The sequence below is a fragment of the Panthera pardus genome, unplaced genomic scaffold (genome assembly GCF_024362965.1).
Source record: "Panthera pardus isolate Hobbes unplaced genomic scaffold, ASM2436296v1 HiC_scaffold_22, whole genome shotgun sequence".
Classification (NCBI taxonomy): Eukaryota; Metazoa; Chordata; class Mammalia; order Carnivora; family Felidae; genus Panthera; species Panthera pardus.
The window spans coordinates 12,515,064-12,537,239 of record NW_026526788.1 but is presented as its reverse complement, the minus strand read 5'-3'; the positions used below and the strand labels follow the sequence as shown (position 1 = coordinate 12,537,239).

At 51.1% G+C, this 22,176-nt stretch overlaps 1 protein-coding gene across 5 annotated transcripts in view; it reads right to left on the bottom strand.

Moving 5' to 3' along the window:
* The window catches only part of SGMS1 (sphingomyelin synthase 1), a 289,527-nt gene extending 284,755 nt beyond the window's left edge, over positions 1 to 4,772 (bottom strand). For all 5 annotated transcript variants that reach the window (XM_053910258.1, XM_053910261.1, XM_053910259.1 and 2 more), the window contains exon 1: positions 4,517 to 4,772. The gene's annotated coding sequence lies outside the window, so the exon portion shown is untranslated. The remainder of the gene's footprint in view (positions 1 to 4,516) is intronic.
* Between the last annotated feature and the right edge of the window lie 17,404 nt (positions 4,773 to 22,176).

The following is a 22,176-nucleotide window of genomic DNA, read 5'->3' as shown; positions in this document are numbered from 1 at the left end:
AGGAAGTGGGGGATCAGGAACCGTCTGGCACCCACATGGCGGATGGGGGCAGGGGGGTCACCAGCTCAGCCCCTGGAGAACAACTGGGCAGCACGTAGTAAAAACAGGTGTGCCATTCTCTTTCACCCGGTCGTTCCCCTCCCGCACGCACTCACGTACCCGCCCTCGCGGCAGAGGGTCTCAGACTTTCCCTAGTATCACAATCTCCAGACCTGCAGGTCGAAGCCCCAGTTGACGGTGTCTGCCCCCAGGGGTTTCCGATTCCGGCCTAGGTTGGGGCCTGAGAATCTGCATTTCTAGCAGCGGCCAAGTGATGCTGCTGCTGCTGGGTGTGGACTTTGAGAGCCACCACCCTCCAGAGGCTGTCACCTGCATCTTTTAAAGAGAGCATACAGGATGTTCATCACAGCTTTGCTCGAGTGGAGGAGAGCGGGCTGCGTGTCCCCCGCCAGGGCAAAGAGTAAAAAAACGAGCGAATGCTTGCGGGCAGGGCATGCGAATGACAGCAAAGCACCAGCCAAGCCAAACACGACCGATCTCACCAACAAAGCGCCGAATGAAATTCTTCTGGCTTTTGTAAATGTCTGAACATCGCCCTAATAAAAAGGCTCACGTTGAATGAAAAAGACACCAGATGAAATCTACACCGCACGGCCCCGCTCCTGTCAGCTGAAGACATACGCACAAAATAACATCTTCGACAAGGACACACCCGGGAGAGGACGCTCCTGTGGCGGGGAGGCGCTGCGAGGAGACACGAAGGGAAAAAATAGGAGAAAGCCACTTCACCCAGGAGAGGGTCCAGTGCCAACAACTGAGAAAGGCCGGAAGGTGGAAAAGCAGGGAAGGAGGTCCATACAATGGTGGCCTCAGGGGAAGCCCCCAGGGGTTTCCACTCGGAGGGGGAGGGGGAATCTTTCTACGGCATCGGCCCCCAGAACCCAGCCGGCTACCGGGCCCTGGAGTCCCCTCTTTGGCATATTCGCTGCTCAACAGGGCTGAGCGGTCGGCTTTCGGCAACGGGGGTGTGTGTCCACACCTGTGTCTTCCCTCCGTGTGTGGGTGTCTCTGCGGGGGAAGCAGGGAGCAGCTTCTTTGTGAAGGTAAAAAGCCTCCACGACTCAGCCACACTTGATGAGCACGCACTTCTGTTCCACTGGAACCAGAGCCCAAGCCTCGTTCAGGGCCCACAACCCTCCTCTCCCCCTTTCTTCCCCGTCCCTTCCCGCACCTCCCTGGGCTTCCCAGCTCCCACATCCAGACGGTGACAGACTAACTTGGCAAGTGACAAACTTTGCGGCCACGATTCTGGATAAATGACCCTTTATACTGCTGACCAAGAGCCTGTCACTGAAAGGCCACAACCTTCAGGACCAGGCATGCCATGAACAGTTCTTCCAAAGACACTGGTTATAGCTACCATCAAGAAAAGGCAAAGAAAAAGCCATCCATGATCTGTCCTGCCCCCCTCAAGGGCACACTGGGCGCAGCTCTGCCCAAGGGCCACACAAAGCGGTGGAAATGCGGAGGGAACAATCAGAATAAAGATCACCACTGACTGACTTTATGTGAGACAATGCAAAAGATGCTCTGGCAGTGGCTTTAAGCAAGCAAGCCCCTGCCAGGAATGTGTGACTTCAGGGAAAGAACCGGATGGACAACTGGAGGAAGAAGCAGAGGAAAGTAAAAAAGCAGCATAAGCCTGAGCTGGCCCAACACGCCCGCCTCCCCCAAAAGCCCGGGGAGATCATACCCCTGCGCCAACAATCCAGAATCTTTAGTCCCCAACACGGTTTTGTCCTTTCCATAGCAGCACTTTTCAATGGTGAGTAAAGGTTTAGGAATTCTAGAGAGTCTTCCTGAAATGCTTCGCGTAAAATAAAGTTTCATGCATAAAGCATATTGGATACGCCGCGGGGGTACATTTCAGTTTTTTAAGAAACGTATGATAGCAGTATGTAGGGGTCCTTTAGATCTTCACGAGATGTGTGAGCAAAGCCTGTGCCTATTTTTCCAGCAGAATACAGGATCTGCCACAATTTGAAAATTAACGGACTTGACTAGGGGGAAAAAAGGAAAAGCGTGGAGTTTTCAAGGTAAAATTGAGTGACTATGGTCAACGAAGGCAATTCCGACTTATGAAAACAAAGTTCTCGGGACACCTGGGTGGCTCAGTGACCCCCCCCCTCCCCCACCAACACACCGTGGGTTTGAGCCCCACATCAGGCTCTGTGCTTGACAGTTTGGAGCCTGGAGCCTGCTTGGGATTCTATGTCTCCCTCTCTCTCTGCCCCTACCCCACTTGCGTTCCGTCCGTGTCTCTCTCTCTCTCTCTCTCTCTCTCTCTCTCTCTGTGTCTCTAAAACAAATAAACATTTAAACAAAATAGAAAGAGAACAAAGTTCTTTAAGTGCCAAAACTTAATGACAAGCCTCTGTTATGGGTTGTTGTTTTTTTTTAATTCCAGCTGAATAAGCATTTATCAGGCAGCGACAAGTTAGACACTGTGCAAGATGCTTGGGATCTTCGAAGGAATAAGATACTGTGTTAATAACTGTGTCCCTTTAATGTCAGCTTAATCCATCCCTTATGTTAATTTCTTTTTTAAAAAAATGCTTACTGATATTTTCAATAGCTTACTAGGAGCACGGAACAGCTACAGAAATGTATCTTACCATTTTATTAAAAATGTAAATTTCTAGCCTGAAGCAGAAATAGAAGGAAAAGACTGACTCCCTGCTTTACATATTGCTATCATTTTCTGCAGAATAACTAGCTACTTAAACTGTGCAAGGTGCCAGCTGCCGCCTCCTGCTAGCCAGCAGGTCATGGAGCCGCAAGGCCTCCAAGAAGAGAAACCGTGAAGAAAACCAAAAGATCAGGGCCTCCAGACCCAAAGCAAGATAAGGCAAGCGGAGCTGCTGGGGGGGAGGTTCCCTCAAAGCTGGAGCCTGCAACGGGAGGGCACGAGCTGCTGCCGCTGCCGGCTGGCTCGCTGGCTCGGCCAAGGCAGGGCTTCGGAGCTGGAAGGCTGCCACCTGCTGAATCACCAAACATCCCCGGGCTTCCCTTGGAGCACTGGCCAGACAGGGACCCATCCTCCGCCCGGCTTCTCCCGCGGACATCCTACCCAACCAATGAGACGCGCAGCCCCGTCCCCTCCAGCACAGGCCCACGCGGCTGCCAGCCCCCCTGGTGTTGTTGGGGCGGCCTCCCCGGCAACTCCCACCGACCTGCGACGTCCCCAGCGCCTCTCCCCTCTTTCTGCCCACCGAGTCCTCCCCGCGGGACCGGGACCGGGACCGGGACCGGGACGGGGGGGGGGGGGGGGGGGTGGCTCACGGCACACCCTGACAGGCGCACCGCTCCACGGCCAGGCAGCCAACCAGAAACACCCCGTCATCCGAGAGAAAAGTAACCTGTCCAAACAGCTGGAAAGGTCCAGGAAGGGAAATGTCAAGGGAGCTAAAACAGCGGGCCGACCCCCAGCACGGAAAATAAACTTCCCTTTCACAAAGCAGCCTTCGCTCCAGGTTTCCTAGGCGTGCGCCGCGGAAGTCGGCTCTGCTTGAAGGTGAAAAGAAACATCTGAGCAGCGCCGGCACGGATCCCTTTCACTCCCTCCGGCCACGACTTACACTCGCGGCTCCCGGGAGGGAAACAGGCGTTAACCAGAACGCGCCAGCCTGAATCCGTTGGCTGCACCAGGACGCCCAGCCCGGCCCGCCGGCGGCCGCAAGCCCCCGCCTGGGTCCACACGCCGTCGCCGCCCTGCCCTTGACCAGTCGCCTCGGGGTCGCAGGGACCCCTCGCTCGCGGGGACAGCCGCGTCCTGGAGGGACTGTCCAGTCCCGGCTGCGCTGACGACTCCTCCAGGCCTTGGCCAGTTCCCCCTCAGCCGGCGGGGGCCGCCCCCGAACCTGCAGGCGGCTCTGCGGCCTGGGGTCGGCAGCTCACTCCGCAGGGGAGGGGATCCCACCTGTTAAGCAGTCGGGGGGCACCGAGGGGCCGCGGCGGGGGAGGGGGACCCCGAAACCCTGGGCGCCTGACCAACGCTGCGATCGGGGCCCCGAGGTGCCATCTGTCACGCCGCCGCCCGGGGCCGTGGGGGTGGGGGCCGTGATTTGGGGGTCGGGCCCTGTGGGTCTCCGGACCCCCGCCGGGTCACCGGACGAGGCGCCTCGCCCCCCGGCCCTTCCGGCCCGCCACCCTCGGCTCGCCCCAACCCGACACAGGCAGCCTTCCAGCCCGCACGCAGCACCCCCGAACGGCGCCCACTGACGCCCCCGCCTTCTTCGCCGCCCCCACCGGGTCCCGGAGCCCCGCGGGCAGCCCGTCCGGCCGAGACCCGCGCCCACCCCCGGGAGCTGCGGCGCGGGGGGAGTGCCAGCCAGGTGCGCGCGCGGGTCCGCGCGGGCTGCACTCACGCCCCCTCGCCCCGGAGCCGCCCGCACGCCACTCCCCATCGGCCCCCCCGGGATCGCCGCTCCCACCCCACCCCCGCCCCGCGGCTCACTTGCCCCGGAGTCGCAGCTGCCGCCGGAATTCCGCTCTCCGAGCCCCCCGCCGCGCACCAAAATCCGGGGCAGGGCAGCGTCGGGGCTCCGCAGCGGGATCGCGCTCTCCGGCCGGCTCGCCGTGCGCGAGGGGACCGCAGCCTTCCCCGGCCGGCCCTGCCCGCTCCGTCCTGCCCGTGGCCGCCGCCGCCGCCGCCGCCGCCGGGCCGCTGCCTCGCTGGTGCGAACGCTTCCGACTTGCCACCGCGAGCCTCCGGGCTGCCGAGCATGCCCAGTCCGCGGCCCGCGCCGGCCCGGCTCTCCGCGCGCCGCGATCCGCGGCTCCGGGTGTTCGCGGCGGCCGGGGGGCGGGGGGAGCGGGCCGGGCGGGCGGGGTCGGCGGGCTCCGTGCGGGCGCGTGCGGGACCCGGGCCAGGCTGCGCCCCGAGGGGCAGCGGGCGTGGCGCCTTACTTTACTTTCCAGGAATCGGGGGAAGGGCCCCGGCCTGCGCCCGGGGGAGGGCGGGGGGGGGGGGGTGTCTCTCGGTGACACCGGAACGGAGCCGAGTTTTACGGTCGGGCTGGGCACACTGCCTGGGGCGGAGCCGGAGCTGGTCAGACCAAGGAACGCAAACTCGGCCGTTCCGCAGGTGGGCTCGGGGACACGAGTTTGCGAGCCACCCGGAGATTCTGTCCCCCCGACCCCGAGACGAACCCCTGGTTGATCACAAGAAAGGGCGGCTCCTACGTTCCGACCCCTAGTCACACCTCTGTGCGGGCTCTCACTACTCCCTCCCCCACCCCCCCGAACAATAAGGCCGCCCGCGGGCACCCCGCGAAGCCCGTGGGGGCGAGGTAAGCCCGCGCGCGGCGCGCAGGCCCCGGGCGGGGACCGAGACCCCGGCCGCCCCGCCCCGAGCCCCGCCCCTGCCGCCGCTCCGAGGGGCCGGGAAAACCCGGACACCGGCCGCACTCGGACGGGAGCAGCGCGCATGCCCAGTAGCCCGACCTGGCGCAGGTCGCCCCCAGGAAGGTTTCCCCGGCTCCGAGAGCCCGACCCCCCGCGCCCGGGTGAGAGGCGGGCGACGCGGAGAGGGGGCCTGCGGCGCGGGGCCCTCCGTCCTCGGCCGGCCCTCGCGGCACCCCCGTGGCGGACAGGCGTCCGGGGCCGCGCCTGCCGCGGGGTCGGCCCCTGGGCCAGCGCGGGAGGGGGCGCGCGGCGGCGGCGGCGGCGGCAGCGCCTGGGCACGTGACTGTCCGCGGCGCTGGGGGCAGCCATGTTCCGGCCGGCGGACCGCGGGCGCGAGCGGGCGCCGTCCTCCCCGCCACGCCCTCCCGGCCTGGGCTCGGGCCCTGCCTCGGCCCCGCAGCTCGGCCGTGGGCTCGCGGAGCCGAAGGCGCGCGGCCGGGCTGCGGGGGCGCGCGGGCTCTGCCTCCCCGAGGCGGAAGCTGGGGCCGGGGCCCCGGTCCGTGCGGGCGCACAGCCCGGGCGGCGAGCCCCGCCGCGGGCACGCGGGGTCCCCGGGGCCCGTGGGCAGCGGCGTCAGCACCCGAGAATCCGTCAGCGGCGCGGGGTGCTGGGCCGCCCGAGCCGAGCCCCCGGGTGCGACCCCGCTTTCCCGGGGGTTGCGGGGCATGTCACCGCCTCGCTTGAGCCCAGCCGGAGGCGGCCCCTCAACCCGGGAGCGGTCGGGCATGCACCCCGGTGCCCCCCACCCTGCGCCCGGCTCTGCTGGCTCCGTCTCCCCCCTCGACGCCGCCCTGCACCTCCCAGGGAGGCTGAGAAGGTGCCGCCGTCACGGGCGGCTTTAGGGGAGCAACTGAAACTGAGCTCGACGTGCTCGAGTGCCCACTGAGTGCTCACCCCTCCGGGAGTCAGAGCGGCCCCGCTGAGAACTTTCGTCAGTTTGCACCTAAGAGTCGGGGCCGAGGCCTTGCTTGCTTGTGAGGTCACTGTTTCCAAACTCCAGGAATGCCTGAGAGCTGATGGCCGGTTTCTCACAAGTGCTATTTATGCAGTATCCCATAAGCTTTGGACTTCCGGGGGGGGGGGGGCGGGGAGAAGAACAAAAAAAAACAAAACACGGTTCAAGTGAGCATCTGGTGTAGAGTGCTGTCAAGGAGTCTTTAAAATACCCCCTTCGCCCCCCCCCCCCAAAAAAAAAAGTTAAGGTAAACTAAGCTTTGCAAGATATTAACAGTTCTCGATCATAAGTGGTTTTTCTAGAGTGCTTGCTCACTGTAATTTTGTTCCCTAATGTTCTATATGTTTGCAATTTTTCTTAATAAAAATGTCTCTTTGTAAATTGGCTTCCAAGAGTAATTGTAAGAACTGTGTAAAAGACATGGGGGACAGCAAAGTATAAAACTATTCCCACTTTATTCCGTTTTCAAGAAATATTTCAGAGAAAGAGTGAGAATTTTAAAAACTGTAAAAAGAAATCGCAAAGGCCACGCAATACAAGTAAGCTCTGGGTGGAGCCATGACAAAACCCTTGAGTTGGCTCTCCCTGAAATTAAAGCGAGTTGCAGGCCGTCCGGGACTCCTGTTTTGTGACGCCCACAAAAAAAGATTTAATAAAAATAATCGTCTTCAGCCCACCAGCCCTGAAGAATTTTTTTCTATCAGAATTGTAATAAGCAACACACTCCTTGGTTGTAAAACCTTAGGATTCTCAAGCGTATGAGATGTCATAACGTACATCGTTGTCAAGACAACTGAAACAGAAATGAATCCCTTCCAAGTCACAATCTGTCATGGAACTATGTTTAAAATAATACTAAGAGCAAACGCCGGGGAAGGCCCTTTGCGTGCCAGAACAACTATTCTCAAGTCGGTGGTCTAGTTCCAGATGAGTGACCTTCAGAAGGTAACCTAGTTGGTTAAAAATATGGTGGTTGGGTCCAACTGAACTATTAAGTATTAGCCATCACTCAGCAAACTGCAGTCCAAGTCAAATCGTGTTCAAGAAGCAAGGTGTGACCTTGGCGAGAAGCCTGTGTGTCCATGGCAGTTTGTCTGGTGGGAAGAATCTGTAGCCATAAAGCCTGAGTGCCAAGAACGAGACCTCGGGAGCCCCCTCAGCCCTTTAAACTCATCTGGCCTTGGGGGTGCCTGGGTGGGTCAGTTGGCGGTGACAGACTCTTGGTTTCCACGCAAGTGATGACATTGAGGTTGGTGGCATCCAATCAAGCTCCACATCAAGGCTCTGTGCTGAGCAGGGAGCCTATTTGGGATTCTCTGTCTCCCTCTCTCTTCCCTTCTCCCCCGCTTTCTCAAAAATGATACATAAACGTTAAGAAGGAAAACAAAAAAGTCCTTAAACTCATCTGGCCACCCCACAGTCTGGTTTCCAAACCAAGGGTGACAGGAAAAGCCAGCTTCAGATGACCAAGCTGATGCCAAGGTTTGGTGCCTTGGGGCTTAGACCCGGGAAGTCTCAAGCCTGTGCCCCCATTTCTTTGCCCACGGCTGGGAATCCTGGACTCAGTGAAGGCTTAGGTTCTGCTATTGGTCAGCAAACTACTGGATTTTGTTTGCATCTGAGATTCAGGCAGAGATGGAGCCAGGGATCCGGGTGTAACAGGAACTCAGGAAGTCTTCCACCTCTGTCTCCTGAACACGTGTTTATTCTGTCCCCTTACCCTCTGGCTTTTTTGCCTTCTGTTCACCCATCAGGAAACGACCACTTGAGAGCTGCTAAGTTTCTTTCTCTTCCAGAAAGTACAAAGAATGACCCCACCTATATTCACTAACCCTTTTGTCTAGTCGAATCCTATTTCCCCAGATTCCTTCTGTCCACTTGAACCCCTCCTGTCACTGTTTCCAGGCTCCTCCCCAATTCTACCTTTTTCATAAAAGCCTCTCTTGTTTTCCAGGACACCGAAGCTTCCTATACACACGTTTTGGCACGTGTACCTGTTACATTATGACTTGTACAGTTCTCTGTTTTTACAGACTGTCTCGAGTCTCCAACTTACATAGTAAATGACACATCGAGGATATACATTTATATTTCATCTTCCGCGGTATCTAGCCCGGGACTTGGTGCCATGCACGTAGCCCATAATAAGTGTCTATTGAACCGTAATCTATACTCTTCCCCCCCCTTTTACTTTTCTGTTGCTGCATGTTTGTTTAAAAAGGGTAAACTCCTAGGAATGGAAATGTCTTTGCTGTGCTGTCCTTCTCTGATTAGCAACCACCCTTCACAATCTGCTGTGTACATTTAAAAAGGATTTTGAAATTTGACATTTATGACTGGACGCTAATCAGGATCTGATGAATCAGTGCCCGCAGCGGCTGACAGACCCAGCTCCTTGTCGAGAGATACAACGTACTCTTCAAATAATCAGTGTGCGACTCCAGGCTTAATTACCACCTCTTAAAGAGGGAATAATATGACCCACCTCCTCTTTGCTCCCCATGAGTACCGTGGGCATTAATTAGGTCTTTAATAAGAACATACGACTGTTAAATGCTTTATAGTTCATGAGAGATACACATCATGAAAAACATGAGATGTTGTCTAGATGGTACAAATGTGCATTGTTGGATTTAGCAACCGGCTTCCTTCTGAATGCAAGGACTCCAGTAACAGCTGTCGTACACAAAGTAACAAATACGGGCTTGTTCACCTCCTCCGACTCCCCTCTACAGACATGTCCCGGATGCCCAGAACAATTTGAGGCTCAAGACAAAAATATGTCTCCCGCACTGAAGAAGGGGAGATTTAGGGAGGTCGATCACCTGAATTTCATAGATCCTGCCTGAAGTCTTCAGAGGTGTCAAATCGAGGACAGGCTTTTTCTCAACAGCACCTCTCATGTGTTATGAGATTTCAAAGGAGCATATCAAAATTCTTCTCCTCGTACCTTTACAGCACAGCAAGTAGGAGACATTCTCTCTGTCAAACTGACACCCAGGAACACTAAAATACTATGACACTCCAGGACATGGCCGGAGAGATCTGACATAAGAATTACTAAATCCTGCACAGCCAGATCTGGACCAGGGTTTCTTAACCTCAGCTCTGTGGATGTTTGGGGCCAGATAATTCTTTTTTTTTTTTTTTTTTTTTTTTTTAATGTTTATTTTTGAGAGAGAGAGAGAGAGAGCAGGAGAGGGGCTGGGTTTGGAGAATGATTTAAGGAGACCACGGAGGTAAAGGAGGCAGGACATACATAATCAATGATCGCGTCTGGACTTGAGGAGGCTTCGTGGGAGGGGGAAATGAAAAGGACAAAACTCAGCAAATTGTTTTCATTTCTTTGTCAGTGACTTGATTTTTTTTTTTTTTTTAGCTGCATTTAAAATGTTTTCTGTTATTCCTGCATGAGTAAGATGATGTGTCATTTCAGCCTCCTTGTCAGCTTCTGTCTCACTTTCATTGAATTTGTTGATTGTGAAGAAGGAGGCACCGTCATCATTTCCAGATATGGGGTGGATCTCTCTTGGAGCTGTGCTGTGACCCTAACGCAATTTTGTAACGACGCGCTGGAGGGATGAAAAGGACACCAGAGAAGGCACCTTATCCCCTCTTTCTCTTCTTTCATGGGTTCAGGGAGGCAGCAAAAGAGGGGAGGAGGACCCTTCTACTTGCCCTCTACTCATTCACTTCACATGTGGGTACGGAGCACCTCCCACCTCGCATGTACCTACTGAGCACCTCCCACACCGCACGTACGTACTGAGCACCTCCCACCTCGCATGTATGTACTGAGCACCTCCCACCTCGCCTATAAGTACTGAGCACCTCCCATCCTGCATGTACATACTGAGCACCTCCCACCTTTCATATAAGTACTGAGCACCTCCCACCTCGCATGTAAGTACTGAGCACCTCTCACCTCCCATATACATACTGAGCACCTCCCACCCCGCATGTATGTACTAAGCACCTCCCACCTTGCATATATGTCCTGAGCACCTCCCACCTCGCATTTAAGTACTGAGCACCTCCCACCCTGCATGTACCTACTGAGCATCTCTCACCTCCCATATACATACTGAGCACCTCCCACCTTGCATATAAGTACTGAGCACCTCCCACCTCGCATGTAAGTACTGAGCACCTCCCACCTCGTGTATATGTACTGAGCACCTCCCACTTCGCTTGTAAGTACTGAGCACCTCCCACGCTGCATGTATGTACTGAGCACCTCCCACCCTGCATGTACCTACTGAGCACCTCTCACCTCCCATATACATACTGAGCACCTCCCACCTCGCATATAAGTACTGAGCACCTCTCACCTCCCATATACATTCTGAGCACCTCCCCCCTCGTATATAAGTACTGAGCACCTCTCACCCTGCACACGTGTACCCGGCACCTCTCACCGCACATGTGTACCGAGCACCTCTGATTTTGCATATATGAACTGAGCATGTCCCAGGGGACAGACACTGAGGAGCTAGCCCTACAATGGAGAGCAAAAACAGGCTTCATGGAGCCTATGGTCTGTAGTGACCGGTGATCAAAGAAAATACTAATTATCTAGTTACCCCACAGAGATCCTGATCTAATTAGCTGGAGTAATGCTCAGGCATCAGTATTCTTTATAAGCTTCATACGTAATTCTCACAAGCTGCCAGGGTCGGAAATCACTGGGCCAGACCAGACAAGTCTTCATCAAGCACCATGAAGCATTTTGAGTTTACCGTACCATAATGGTGAAGCTTTTTAAAAAAATTTTTAACGTTTATTCCGTTTTGAGAGGAAGAGAGAGACAGAGCACGAGCAGGGGAGGGGCAGAGAGAGAGGGAGACACAGAATCCGAAGCAGGCTCCAGGCTCTGAGCTGTCAGCACAAAGCCCAACATGGGGCTCAAACCCACAAACCGTGAGATCGTGACCTGAGCCGAAGTTGGACGCTTAACCGACTGAGCCACCCAGGCACCCCAAGATTTGGATTTTTTAATTACGATTATTAAACTTTTTAATCTTGAAAGAACTGTAGATTCACATGAATGCGTAAGAAACCATACAGGGTGATCTCATGTACGCTTTGTCCAGTTTTCTTCAATGACAACATCTTGCAAAACTAGAGTGCAGCATGGCAAGCAGGATATTGACATTGATACAGTCAGGATACAGAATATTTTTAGCATCGTCAAGATCCCTCCAGCTGCCGTTTTATACCAATGTCCACTCCCTCATATTCCCCAACTCCTTGACTCCTACTGACCGCTGTTCTCACTATTCTCTGCTTCTAGAATCTTACCACTTCAACAATGTTATTTAAATGGAAAAATATAGTATTTAACCCTTTGGGATTGCATTTTTTCCCTGTAAGCATAGTTGCCTAGCGATTCATACACATTGTTGCACGTATCAACAATTTGCTCCCTTTTGTGCTGAGTGGTGATATCTCCTGGTATGGGCGTTCCACAGTGTGTTTAACTGTTCATACACCGAAGGACATCTGGGTTGTTTCCAGCACTTGGAGATGATGAATAGAGCTGTTACAAACATTTGTGTACATGTTTCTGTGGGATTAATGCCCAGTGGTGTCATTGCTAGGTTGTATGGTAGTAACCTGTAGGAACTATCAGACATAAAGAACCTATCAAACCTTTTCCAGAGTGGCTCACCTTTTTACATTCCCACCAGCAACGTGTGAGTAGCCCAGCTCGTCCTCATTCTCAGCAGCATGTAATGTCACTATTTTGTATTTAAGCCACTTTGATAGGTGTGTGGCAATATCTTGTTGTGGTTTTCATTTGTATTTCCCTAATGGCTAATGAGGCTGAATATGTTTTTGTCTGCTTGTTAGAAAACAAGTTTTCTCACTTGTGAACTTGTTTTTTCATCCTCTTAACGGAGTCTTTTGTAGGGCAAAAAGTCTGTAATGGTGGTGAAGTCCAATGTGTCCGTTTTTCCTGTTAGAAATCATACTTTTGGGGTCAAGCCTAAGAACTGTTTGCCTAGTCTTAGGTCACTAAGATTGTCTCCTCTGTGTTTTACTAAAAGTTTGATAGTTTTGTGTTTTACAGTTAAATCTATGAATCATTTTGAGTCAATTTTTGTATAAAGTATGAGTCTCACGTCAGGTTTCACTCTTTTGCCTATGGACTGCTCAATACCATTTGTTGAGAAGGCACTCTTTTCTCCATTGGATTTCTTTTGCACCTGTGTCAAAACATCAGTTGTGCATATCTGTGTGAGCCGAACTCTGGGTTTTCTGTTCTGTTCTCTCAGTCTACATTTCTACTTCCTCAGACAGTATCATAGAGTCTTGACTATAGTAGCTACATAATAAGTCTTGAAACTAGTTAGACTGGTTCCTTTCACTTCACTCTTCCTTTTCAAATTGTTTCAGCTATTGTACTTCCTTTGCTTTTCCGTATGAATTTTAGAATAATGTTGTCCATACCTATAAAAAAATCTTACAGGGATTTTATAGGAATCGCATTAAAACTGTATGTTAATTTGGGAGAATTGATATCTTTACTATATTGGGTCTTCCAATCTATGACCTCTTTCCATTTATTGAGATCTTCTTTGATATCGTTCATCAACGTTACTTAATTGTCAGCTTACAAGTCCTGTAGATGTTTTACATATAGATTTTTACATCGGAGTATTCTCCTTTTTTTGAATGATTACAAAGAGTAATACATTTTTAATTTCAGTGGCCATATGCTCATTGCTAATATATAGAAATACAGTTGATATTTGTGTGTCCATCTGGTATGGTGGGTTTTTTCTTTTTCTTTTGAGCTCACTTATTAGCTATAGGAGTTTTTTCCCAGATTCCTTGGGATTTTCTATGTAGACAATCATGTAATCTACAAATAGGGATCATTTTATTTTTTCCTCTCTCATCTGTATGCTTTTTATTTCTTTTTCTTGTCTTATTGCACTGGCTAGAACTTCCAGTAATATGCTGAATAAGAATGGTGACAGTGGACACCCTGACTCAATTCCTGATCTCACCAGTAAGTATAATGTCTGATTTTTTTTTTTTTAAATCATGACATGGCTGTTAAGTTTGTCAAAATCTTTCTGCATCCATTGATTGATACGATTATTTGTGTTTTTTTCATAAGTCTATTAATATGATAAATTATGTAGCCTAATTTTCAAATACTGAATCAGCCTTGTATCACTGGGATAACCCCCACCTGGCCATGCTATAGAATTATCATATATGTTGCTGAATTCTATTTGCCTCTTTTCTAGTTTTTTTTGGCTAAAGAGAGCAGGGGCTTTATTTCATTGGGGCTCTATATGTCTGGGCTCATTGGCATTTCTGGGATGCCAGCTTCTTCACCTCCAGGGATGGAATGTATGGGATAAAAGATAAGCCAGGTGACCAACTACCTTGTTGTGCCTTCGGTCTACTTTCTACTTTCAACCTTTCGGAGGCTCATGTTTATTTTATATGTAATATCCAGGGGTTTTAGTTGTACTTCGTTGCAGGAATAGGAAAAAGTAAGTCTACTCCATCTTTCCCCAAACAGAAGTTCAATTTTTAAGAGGTCTTTCTGAACCTTGATATCATCCAAAATGGAGGTGGCCATTTTTCACCATTTCATGTTCTTGCTTTGCTGTTTATCATTCATCACTCAAAAACATCCATTGATCCTCTACACATGAGACATAATCCAAGACACGATCCTTATTGTCAAGTTAGGCTGCATTTTATCCACCTTTGACCCCCCCCCCCCCCCCGACATCTAGATCCGTTGCATCTTGTCCAAGCTCTTACAAAATGTCTACTGGAAGAAAGAAAGAATACTGAAGAACTAGGTAATATAATGTAGAATAATGGATGTAGAAGGTTTACGATCTTAGAAAAAAATTGTTGGCCTTAAATATTTGCTATTCCTTCATCCAAACGGTGCGTTTTATGCACAAGGTTCTTTGCTCCTGACTGTTACCCATACCAAAAAAGAGCTGTAGCCTCAGCAATGAATGACAACTTTGAGCAATCGATGTTTTCCAAAGCACAGTTTGCTTCCATAAGAAGCATCTGGAAACAAATTTAGAAGTAAAGATAGTCTGCAATCCTTCAATAGTGAATCACCGTCTTAACCAAGAGCAGGCTATGAATGAAATTGAGCCACAAATCAAAAGGGAGTTAACTGAAAGAGAAGTCTAACTGCAGACGGGGCGACAATGAAAAGACCATGAAGGGCCCTCTACCCCAACACCGAAAGAATGGTCAGGACCAAAGGCGCAGAAGAGCAGGTGAGGTATAGCCTCAGTTGAGAAAAAATAGTAATTTCTCCAGTAGGGGAGACACCAAGGAGGAAGTCCTCAGTAATAACAAAGGGTGGATTCTAACCAGGGAAGTAACAATTGCACTCAGATGAGCAGCCTAGAGTAACCCGAAATAAGTACACCCTACAACCACCGAAAAGAAATTCTGGTACTGGTGACAGACTTTCGATGTTTAGGTAAGAAAATTGTTAAATCCAAATACATTCGAAAGTGGGTGATGCGCATGGAGGAGGGCACCTGTTGGGATGAGCACTGAGTGTCGTATGGAAACCGATTCGACAATAAATTATATTTAATATAAAAAAACAAAAAAATTTAAAAACATAAATCCAAATACATTCATAATGCCACTTTTCTTTTACCTCGGTACAATTTGCCGAGGTACTAGGCTATACTCCCAGGTACTGTAAGTTAGACCGAGAAGCCTAGTCTAACTAGAACCGATTAGATGTGTCATAGCAATGATAATCGAACTGTTACTAAAAATTCCATTTTTTTTTAAATTTTTTTTAATGTTTATTTATTTTTGAGACAGAGAGAGACAGAGCATGAATGGGGGAGGGTCACAGAGAGAGGGAGACACAGAATCTGAAACAGGCTCCAGGCTCTGTGCGGTCAGCACAGAGCCCGACGCGGGGCTCGAACCCACGGACCGTGAGATCATGACCTGAGCCGAAGTCGGACGCTTAACCGACCGAGCCACCCAGGCACCCCTAAAAATTCAATTTTTAAATGAAATGCTTTGATGCATAATCACACGTAGCTTCTTCAGCTATCCTCGTTGAAAGAGTGTCACCTGGCTGGGTCTAGAGACCTTCCAAAGCAGGAATCTGCAAGCCTGGCTGTATCTCAGAACCACCTGAGGAGATATAAAAAGTACTCAGGCCGGGGAGGCCACTCTCACAAATACACATTTCAGCGAGGCCAAGGAGGGTTCAAATCTGGGTATCTATTTCCTACGAAAACATCACCACTCTCTGGCTACCTGAAATGGAATCATTAGGCATAAGAGGAAACTGCCAGCTGCTATGGAGTCACGGCCAGATCTGTGAAGCTATCAGCCTTTGAAATTCACAACCTTGGCTGCTTCTTTCAACTACACGGGAGCCTATAAAAAATCCCAGGTCCAGGCTGCATCCCAGACCAATTAAATCAGAACCTTTGAGGGAGGAATTTAGGCATTAGCTTTAAAATACTTGTGGCCAGGGTCGACAAACAGGCTTTATTTACACGGGTGATTGTACTTACTGTCCAAGGTGCCCCACAACAATTAGCATAGCAGGTGTTTGGATCATTGGTCCTCTGGAAACAGGCCAATCAAAACATTCTGTTAAACGTCAGGTGAGCCGCACTGCGTCAGTTCTGTTAGCACTCAGTCTCCGCCTAGGGTCTGTGAGAAGACCCCAGTTGCCTGGAGATACGGGTCATTCCAGTACCTATCACCCGAGATAGTATCCTGCTGTAAGGAGTCTCTGTTACAAACTCAGGATTCCGTTGTGGCTGAGTTCTGAAGCACGTTTGTCTCAGCAGTCACCTAAATTAGACCTCTGGTGGGGAATTTCAAGACTGTAATTGATTCCATGCTTGTGCAATGAAAGGACAGAAGTGTGCATCTTATGAAATACGCAGTGAAGAATAGAAGAAGTGTCACTTTAAACAGATGTTGCTACATACAGGATCCTAATTAATGAATTTGCTAACAGTTCAGTATATTTTAGGAACAACTAGCTGTGCATAGCACTACATCTATGATAGAGTTTCCATTTTTGAAAGGAAACATTTCTTTGTCAATGAGTGTTGTGTTTTTTTAAATAAAGCAATAAAGCAATTTTCCACCATCTCGGCTGCTTCTAACAGCCATTGTTCAGAGTTGCTTTTGTTCTTTTCAAAGCAGTCAACACATTTTATAATATCCCTAAAAATCAGTTTAAACTCAATTTATTCCAATTCACTGGCAGACCATTTATAGAGCTTTGTCCGTGTACAACAGTGAAAACAAAAGAGCATCCCACTTAGTGAAGATATCCAACTTGGATTTCAAACTTAAAGAAAGGAAAACGGAGAGCAACGCACCTGATTTTAAGGTGAATCTTTAACTCGGACAGCCCTGAGCAAAACCGGGAAGTGGTTCTAGATTGGTTTGTGGTTCCCCAGTTTTCTGGGAGCCACTCAGGTGCTATAAGCCTCCCTTTCTACTCCTCCTCTCCTTTTCCCAGCTGGTATCCCCCCCCTTTCAAATCTTCCCTTTAGAAAGGGATCTGTTAGATGTTGTTTATTCGTGCCTTAAAAGGGATGTTCATTTTTTGATGAACCCCCTCCCAAAGATATTTATAGTTTAAGGCTTATCTTTATATTCTTAAAATAATAATAATAATGGTGACTGTTGCCCTTAAAAAGGAACAGTCAAACCCTGAAGAAAGTGAGTTAGAAAAACATTGAGTCAGTGGATTTGTTTAGACTCCTGGTCAGCGTGGCCTGGAAAAAAAAAAAAAAAATACCCATTACATATACTTGCTTCTTAAAGAGAAACAAAGAAATTATTATACAAATGCCCTGTTGTGCCAAAAGGACAAGAAATGAATTCAGAATATTAAAAATGAAAACAGACTGGTCTCCATATTTTTAAAAAGAGAAAGAAAGTTGCTACTCAGGCCACCGCCTGGAATGAACGAGTCAGAAACGAGGGGCCCCGGAGCTCAGAGACTCCATGGAGGCACTGAGACACGGATTAGACACCGATGGGAGGAAAAGCTCGCTTAACAATTCAGTCACTCGCACATTTGATTTCACACAGACGGAACTTCCGGACGAACGACTTCTTAAGCCCATGACGAAATGGGTTTCAGGTTTGTATTGTTTCTGCTTTAAGAAAATGCTATCTTAGAAGGAACTGAGCATCTCTTATCCCTCAGAGGCAGAGACCTTCGGATGTGCGAGGTATTAAGGGAGTTGATTTTGAGTAGCTGCAGGCTATTTGGCGAAGACTTTTAACCTGGTCATTTACTACATTTCAACTCTTGGTGCCTTCTCCCTAACTTGGGACAGACATGAATCACCTCCTCGTAGCGCCCCGTGACTTCACACCCTCCTCCAGGCTTGGCTTCCTCCTAGACTGCCGACCCCAGGACGGTTTGAAGACCCACGTCCTTCTGTCCTCTCTCCACTGCCGGTCACCCCCTGTGCTTCTGAGTCATCCCTTGTGGCGGGCATCTGGCCACCGCTCCCATGACCCCCACAACATTGCTGTCTGAGAATCACCTCCCCAGAAGTGTTAACCCAAACCAGTGAACGAAAAGACATTGTCAAGACTCGTCACGAAGGGGGAGAGAGAAGGAGAAGAAGACCAAACATACCCCTCTGGTGGACGGTGGAAACTCACCAGGAGGGACCGGCAAGACTCACATGGTGGGAGCGCCAGGAGGCAGGGGCTGACGGAAGGGCCTCCCGCCCACGCTCAGAGCCTCCGCTGTTTTGCCTTTCTGGGGCTGCTGGGGGCTCCCACTGAGCGCTGCTCCTGGGCCCTTAGCAATCATCATTTTACGCAATTTGATCCTGGTCTAGTCTTCTGGCTTTATCTCTCTCTTTCTTTCCTCCTTCTGAAATTCTGGCTGCAGGAGACAACGCTTCCTGCCCCAAACAGGAGCCGGATGTCCCCATCCTTAGGTCTCGTCTCACTATTGACGCCACCCGTGCCCAGCCCCAACATCTCCACCTGTCACAATCCTCCCCAACCCTTCAGGCCCAGCTCAACTCTTTAATGGGTGAGTGAATAACCGAATGAAGCCCCAGGACAGTCAAGATCACGGTCGCATAGCCAAGTGCCCCGCACTTTTTTAATCAACACGCACAGAAATTCCCACAACTTAGCTTATCAAATGTTGAAAGGAAAAACCCGTGTCCAGAGTTCCCATATCCAAGTCATAAATTTCTTTTGCACCTATAGCAGGTTATCGCAAGGTACACGAGGGCCGCCTGCGTGGCTCAGTCGGTTAAGCGTCCGACTGCATTTCGGCTCAGGTCATGAGCTCATGGTTCATGAGTTCGAGCCCCACACTGGGCTCTGCACTGACAGCATGAAGCCTGCCTGGGATTCTCTCTTCTCTGCCCCTCTCCTGCTTGCGTAGGCACACACACTCTCTCTCAAAAATAAATAAACATGTTTTTTAAAAGATGCCCCAGACTGTCCTCCTGAGCTACAAGGTCAGTGTCCTACCTGCAGCCTGCCATCCTGACTTTAGCTGTACATTTTCAACTCTCTCTCTCTCTCTCTCATTTATTGATTTTAGTACCTTTCCTGCTGCTGGTTTATGTAAAATAATCCTGCAGGGAATCAAGTAATGCTTCCAATTAGGTTCATTACAAGTTCCCTTAAGAGCCGATTAGGAAGGTAGAGTCCCAAGCGGCTGATTCCCTCAGTAATCCCAGCAGGATGTGGGGGGATGCTTGCCAACCCCCGAGCGGGTTTTAAATGCCACCACTCTATCATCAGGGGAATCCTTGGAAGTTTGCAAAACAGTGCATGCAACTAAGCATAAAGTTGTGCTTTACCGAATGCCTTCGTAAGGCAGTAAGGAGGAAGCCAGAAACGGGAAAAGCCTCACCGAAAGGCAGTTGAGGGGAATGGTTAATTAGTGCAGATCTCCGCAGTCAGATGGTGCTGGGTTTAAACCCCTGCACACAGCACTCACCAGCTGTGAGACGTGGGACAAATGACTTCCCCGAGCCTCGGTTTTCTCGTCAGCAAGATGGGGGTGATGATCGGGCTTTGGGGAGGGCTGACTAACGTTAGCACAACACAGGGCATCTCGTGTTGACGTAAATGGCAGCTATCCGCATTGCCGTGGAAATTGACAGGCTAGGGAATCGCGAACCCCTTCCATTTCCAAACCCACGCCCTTGAAGTTGTTCAGCTTCTGTGGGCCCTTCAGCCCTGAGGAAGGCGGGAAGGAGGGTGAGAGAGGACGGCTTCCCCGCTCTCTGTGGGCCCCAGGCTTTCACGGCTGTCCAGCTCTTTACACAGGTGTAATATAGGTAATGTTTTGAAAATAGTTTTCTTTCTTTTAAGTTGTAAGTCTACTTCCCCCGCAGCCACTCAGGTAGCAGAGCCCGAGGGAATCCTCCACCAGGAGAGAGGAAAACCCCACGTAAAGGAAGTCCTTCCTTCTGGCCCGGTGGGCGGTGGGCGGTGGGCGGTGGGGAAAATAACCGAAGGCAAGAAGGCAAAAAGACAACCAAGGGGGCCTGTCCTGCCCGGGGCACAGTCTGGAAGAGGGGGAAAGAGGGAAGCAAAGGGGACAGTGGCCCAGTCCTTCTGAGCAGAGAGCGCCAAGCAGAGAGCTCCCTGGGACACCACAGCACGGCGGAGATGGACAGATGGGGGCACCGTTCAGCAGAGGGGGGGCCGGTGCGCCCCCTCCCAAGCCTGCGCTGGCTGGCTGATGAGGGCCACGGTAGGGCCCCAGAAGCTCCCACGGCCTCCTGTGGGAGACCACAAGGTAGGTGACAGAACCGGTGGCCTCAGGGCCTGCTAAGGTAGGGCCTCTGCGGTTAGGTGTGAGGTGACCCGACCTCAAGGCTGAAGGGCAGATGCCTAGGCCAGGAGACAGGGAGAGAGGGCCGCCTAGACTGGCGGGATCTGCGGGCCCAGCAGAGCCGATGGGGTGAGTCGGAGCGAGCCACGCTGACCTTGGGGAGGCCTGGTAGGGTCAGCCACCCCAAAGCGGAGGCAGGGACGGGGCAGCCCCGTGCACCGTGTCACTGTGGGGTCTGCCGGCCCACACGCCTGCCGGCAGAGGACTGCAGACCGGTGGAAACGGGCGGGGAAGAAACAGGAAAGATGACTCATCCGCCCTTGGTGGGAAAGTGAATTCCGCCCGGAAAGAAGTCTGGCCTTTGTCCTGGGAGATAATCTCTGAGCCCTTGGAATGTCCTGCCTGATAAGAGTGTCTTTGTCCATCTGGGAGCCTTAGCGACGCCCGTTCTAACAGTGTGATTCGTGAGGGGGCTCTGGGCCACCCTATCAGCCCAGCCTCTGCAGGGGCCGGAAGCTGACGTCGTGCAGGCGGTCGACCAGAGCTGCGCAACGGAGCCCCAGGGAAAACTCCGGACCCCGAGCCTCGAGTGAGCTCCCCTACCCGGCAACCCTCTGCCTATGGTCACACTTCGGTGCCGGGAGGAGGCAGTGCCGTCAGACTCTCAACCGGGGGAAGACACCAGAAGCTCTGTGCTTGGAACGCTCTGGGCCTTGGCTTCAGGCATTGCTTCCCGTGGCCACCTTTACTCTGTAACCCTTTGCTGTAATGAACCATAATTGTGAGTCAAACAGCGCTCACTGAGTTCTGTGAATCTTGGGGTGAATTATTGAAACTGAGGGTGGTCTTGGGGACTCCCAATGTCTGCATACCCCAAAGAGACTCAGTTACCTGGCAGGCCCAACGTGGAAAATCCCACCCGTTAGAGGAGATAAGGAAGCCTCATTGTCTAGTCAACTTCGAGTGACTGTGTGTGAATACGTGTACCCCCTACCCAAACAAGTAAGGACTCCTTACGGCTCCAAGTAAGGCATCGGGGTGGACCGTTTTCCCTCCCAGTAAGGAAGAGGCCAGGAGCTCCGCTCCCGTCAAACATTTTCAGGCTGTCACATGAGAAGGGAACTAGAATTAGTCTGTCTGGCTAGAGTTAAATAAAGCGCAACTGAGGAAGCCACGGAGGGCCAGATCTCAGTTTATTCTAAGCATAAACTCAGACACAAGCAGAGTCCTCTAAAAACAGAAGGGGCTGGCTCAAAGAGTCTAGTTCCCCATCACCAGAGATCTAGAAGCGGAGGCCGGATGGCCCGTCTAGACTGAGTGTGTGTCAGAGGTGATGGGTGACTCAAATGGCCTTTGAGTTACATCCCAAGCTGAGAGGCTGTGACTGGGATGTGAGGGAATGTGCCAAAATGGCAAGGATGTAAATGTGTGTATTATTCTTTCCACTTGTCTGTAGGTCTGAAATTTTTTTGAAAGTTGGAAAACAAAAAAGGAAAAAAAAATTTTTCTTTGGAAACTACCTGGTGGCTGAGAATCTTCCGTCGTTCTAGAAAGAAACACAAGGGTTTTGATGTTTGTTTTTTTTTTTTTTAACATGTTACTATTAGACTAATGGATAACGGGTGTTGCACCTGACGGACATATGTGACGGTGCTTGTGTTTTGCCATAATTGGCACATCTAGGTATTTAGCCCCTTTGTATTTAGCAGTTGCTACGGATTGAACTGTGTCTCCCAAAATTTGTATGTTGAAGTTCTAACCCCCAAAGCGACTATACTTAGAAATAGGGCATTTGGGAGGTAATAAGGTTAAACGAGGGCTTAGGGGGAGCCCTAATCCGATAGGATTGGGAGCCTTACAAGAAGAGGAAGAGAGAGGGGCGCTCGGGGTGGTTCAGTCAGACGAGCATCTGACTCTT